This window comes from Physeter macrocephalus, chromosome 8 (assembly GCF_002837175.3).
Source record: "Physeter macrocephalus isolate SW-GA chromosome 8, ASM283717v5, whole genome shotgun sequence".
Lineage (NCBI taxonomy): Eukaryota > Metazoa > Chordata > Mammalia > Artiodactyla > Physeteridae > Physeter > Physeter macrocephalus.
The window spans coordinates 157,864,557-157,869,050 of record NC_041221.1 but is presented as its reverse complement, the minus strand read 5'-3'; positions in this window follow the sequence as shown (position 1 = coordinate 157,869,050).

The window sequence follows — 4,494 nt, the reverse complement described above, 5'->3', positions numbered from 1 at the left end:
AAGGCAGACTACTCTCAGGCATGTTTTATATCATAGCACAGAGGCCAAGGAAAAGTTTCAGTGTTAGGAAGCCGAGGTTCACATATCGGCTACTCATATTCTGAGTGACCACGGGACAGTCATTAAACCTTATTTGTCAAATGGGAATTTAAAAAAGACCTAATTCTTAAAGGCTTATAGTGAGAATCAAATGAGGGAGAAAGGGATGGAGACAAAAAGGAAGGGGAGAGAATGAATGACAATTTAAGTAGGAGGCAGGTCTGTCCGCCTTTGCTCTCAATGCAGATAGGCAAAGAGTGGGAAGGCTGTGGGAGACTGGAATCTCTTGTTTCCTTTGGTGGTCCAAACATACATGCCTCTTATGCTGTTGGCCCAGCTTACCATGCTGACTATGATCCTAATATTTGAGGATATGTATTGTTCATGATGACCAGCCAACATGATCCAAGTATTTTATCTGGTGGCCAATCAAAAGCAAGTGATCTGTTCCATCATTAGGAGAAAAACTGACTGTGTTTTACTTGAAACAATAGTATGTTGGTCTCGAGCATAACACCTTCCTAAGAGATTTTTGGTAGTTAATTGATTACACTTAATTTTCATTATAGGTCATGACTTTAAAACGTTACCCAGAATAACACAGAACCCTGCTTTCTAGGCCAGACCAAATACTAACTAGGGTGCACCACTGACGTTCATGTATCAGAGCATACAAACTGCCACACATGAGGATTAAAGTTACTTAGGGACTCCTAAATGGGTATATGAGAGCCTTGGGAAATGACTCTTCCATTTAACTGAGCTCTAAAGTTCTCTGATACTTGAAATTGAGTCATTGATTCAGTAGAGAAAGCCCATATTTCAGAGATAACTCAGTACTTATCTAGCAAATTGTGTGGATAAACAGGGAAAAAATTAGCTGCAAAGAGAGGAGAGAAAACATTTGTGCTACAGCCTAAACCACATGAAAAACAATTTACGAAATGAGCATTTTAATAGACAAAGCAGAATGTTTTTACTGGTTAAAAAATGCTGCAAAATGTTGGCAACAATAGTTTGCATTCAAATAGTCAAACCTAATTGTTTGTGAATGTAACAACATAATTGAGCCTTCATTGTGGAGCTTTAAGAAAAGCAAGGAATATAACATGAGTTTTTATGACATTAAAAACAAATAATTTGTGTAGAGTTATTATGTTTGAAGAAACACACACCCACCAACCCATTAGATTTCATTAGAGACAGACTGTTAGATGTTTAGTTTTATTTTGTTTCTGCTTTGAACTTCACACAAGATGAAACTCATTTCTTTGGAGCATTTCCTACTCTATTTCCTTAGAAGTAAGCTTTCAAAGTATGGGTTAAAATAAAGCCGCACTTAAAGTACACATGGCACTCATAATTACTAGTAGCTGTTAATTCTATTAATCAACTCTCAGTGGCATTTATAGTACTGTCACGACCGTCTACAGTCAAAAGCAATGACCAACAAACACTTTGAAAAGTTGAAAGTCATGGTCGTAAGTGCAAATTTATACTGTTAATGAAGATATCTGGAAACAAGTCAGGGAACAAAAGAAGAGATTCATATTAACCTGGATGAGAACCAACAGGAACAGACAACAAAGAAAAATAAAGTAAACAAATTTAAGTGACTTTCAAGAACTTTAAAATGATTCCATGCTTCCACCTTTTCTGAGTCCTATTGCACACGTAACACTAAAGTGAGAAAAAATTAAGCACAGAGGCAAGTTATGGATCATACACTCTAGTGTAATCAAACTCCAGCAGCTACGGCAAGAACAAAATGTTAACTCTAACTACCTTATCGAATTCCCCAAACCTATGACCCACAGGATAGTCATATTAATTTGGTCATGCCCAGAGCCTGAGGGAAATCAGTCAGGGAATAAAGGATATCTGACAGAGATAAAATAAAATGCAAGGTAGTCTTGCTTGTGAAATAAGCACAGAATCATTTGACCATAACGACCAACTTACCCTGGTTTGCCAGGGACTTACCTGGTGTTAGCTCTGAGAGTCCTGCATCCTAGAAAACCTCGAAGTCCCAAGCAAACTGGGATAGTTGATCACCCTCCCTTTTAATCTGAGCTTCTCATGACAGCTGATTACTCACCTGAACTTAGTTTTGATTTAAAGATATAGAGAGCAGTGATTCTCAGATTTACTCTGCATAAGCATCACCTGGAAATCAGTTAATGCACAGAGTCCTGGGCCCCATCCCTCAGATTCTGATTGAACTTAGTTTTGATTTAAAGATATAGAGAGCAGTGATTCTCAGATTTACTCTGCATAAGGGTCACCTGGAAATTGGTTAATGCACAGAGTCCTGGGCCCCATCCCTCAGATTCTGATTTGGTAAACTGAAGTGGCGCCAATGAATTTGCATTTCTACCAAGCTCACAACTGATAGGGCTGCTGGTTCAAGTGCCATATTTTGAGTAACACTGGCTCAAACTACATATACCCCTTTCATTTCCCAATTTTCCTTCCTATGTCCTTGAGTTTACTTTTCAAGAGTACTTATGCATGAACAGATTGTATGGGTCTTTCAGAAGGAGAAATACCTCATCTTGGCAGAAATGATGCCAATATAACTGATGGAAAACTTATCTAATAAACTGGGTATTTATACATCATTAAAAGATGTGATGATTTTATTTATATGAATTTCATAAATTATTCTCTTTGTAAAATAAAGCCTTACTAGAATGCTAATTCACTTTTGGGAATTCATAGAAATAATAGGAAAACAGAGATAAGCCTTGGCCATAGCCAGTGTGAATATGCTGCTGTAAAACTAGTATTATCGCAAACTATTTGAAGAAGGTCAGCAAGGATTTGTAAGGGAAACCTCAACTAAATTATATTGGCAGGTCGATGATTCTCCAACACCAATTGGGTGTCTAAGAATTAAATTTTGACACCGACTGTCCAGAGCTAGTGCACACCAAAACAAGTAAGGGCTCAGTCCCACAAGACTACCCCCTCTTCAGATGCCAGTCAGAAGTCCCAGGGGCAACCTACACTTCTGACCAACCATCTGGGGGTTCTCATGACCCTTTCCTTAGGTTCTGAAATTGCTAGAATGACCCACAGACCCAGGAAAACATTGCACTCACATTTACTAGTTTATAAAGGATATAAATCAGGAGCAGCCAAGTAGAAGAGATGGATAAAACAAGTTATAGGCTGGGGGGCCATGCAGAGCTTTCATGTCCTCTCCAGATATGCTACCCTCCCAGCACCTTGAAGTATTCATTAACCCAGAAGCTCCCCAAACACTGTCATCCAGAGAGTTTTATCAAAGTTTCATTGTATAGACATGCCTGATTGAATCATTGGTCATTTGTGATTGAACTTAATCACCAGCCCTTCTCCTGGTTTGGGGAACAAGATGCTGAAAGTTCTAACCTTCTAAGCACTTGTTTGGTTTTTCTGGTGACCAGCACCTACATCCCAAAGCTATCCAGAGCACGCCCAGCCCAGTCAGGAATCATGTCATTAGCATACAAAAGAGTAAATTCAAAGCATTTTAGGAGCTGTGTCAGGAACCTGTAATAAAGACCATATATTTATTTTTTATACTATGGCAGAAAATTGTTTTAAATTTATCTCCCCCAAAAGCTAAGATATAAGTCATGAGAGAAAAGGCTATCTTTTGTCAGATACTCAGTTTCAAAAGTCACAGCTCTGTCTTTAACACCCATAAACATGGTTTGAACCAAAGAGCATGAATGCCACAGAAATGCCACAGGGTTATTAGGCTCCATCTACTCTAGGCACTGTGGTAAGGAAGTCAGCAAATACATATTACAGAGACCTTTCAAAAGCCAAAGCTGAGACTAAAAGATATTCTCAGGATGAATCCATTTAACTAGAATATCATACTTTGTGAGCGTTTCAATTTATTGAATGTTGAATGTGCTCTTTGTTTAAAGATAATCTTTACAAATTCAACATCTGTTTATAAATGCTAACATTCATAAAGAACCTCCAACTTATTCATTTGCCATTTCTCATATAATAAATTAGAAAACCAATGCATAAGCCCTCACACTCTCATTCTCTGTCCAATCTTCACAGTCTGCATATGAGAATAAACTGTTGTTTCCTTTTAAGCTGAAAATATTCCCCAATCCCTTGTCATAGTTATGATATTTTTATCCCCACTAACATAAATTTCCAAAGTTTTCTCCAAGTTATATATTACATATTCTTTATTGAGTGTTCCCTATGGTACTGGCCCTGTGCTACGTAATTTACTTTAATTATTACGGTTAATCCTCACCAGGGCCAAGACTTAAGGTGAGGTGAGTGGAGGTCTCACCTTGGGTGCAAAATCTGAAGGGCCATCAAAGACTTAGTAATCAAGATTAATAATATTTTAATGTAACATTTCTTGAAAATGAATACTAATGAAAGATTCATGATAAACAAAATATTAATTTTTTTTTTTTTTTTTTTTTTTTT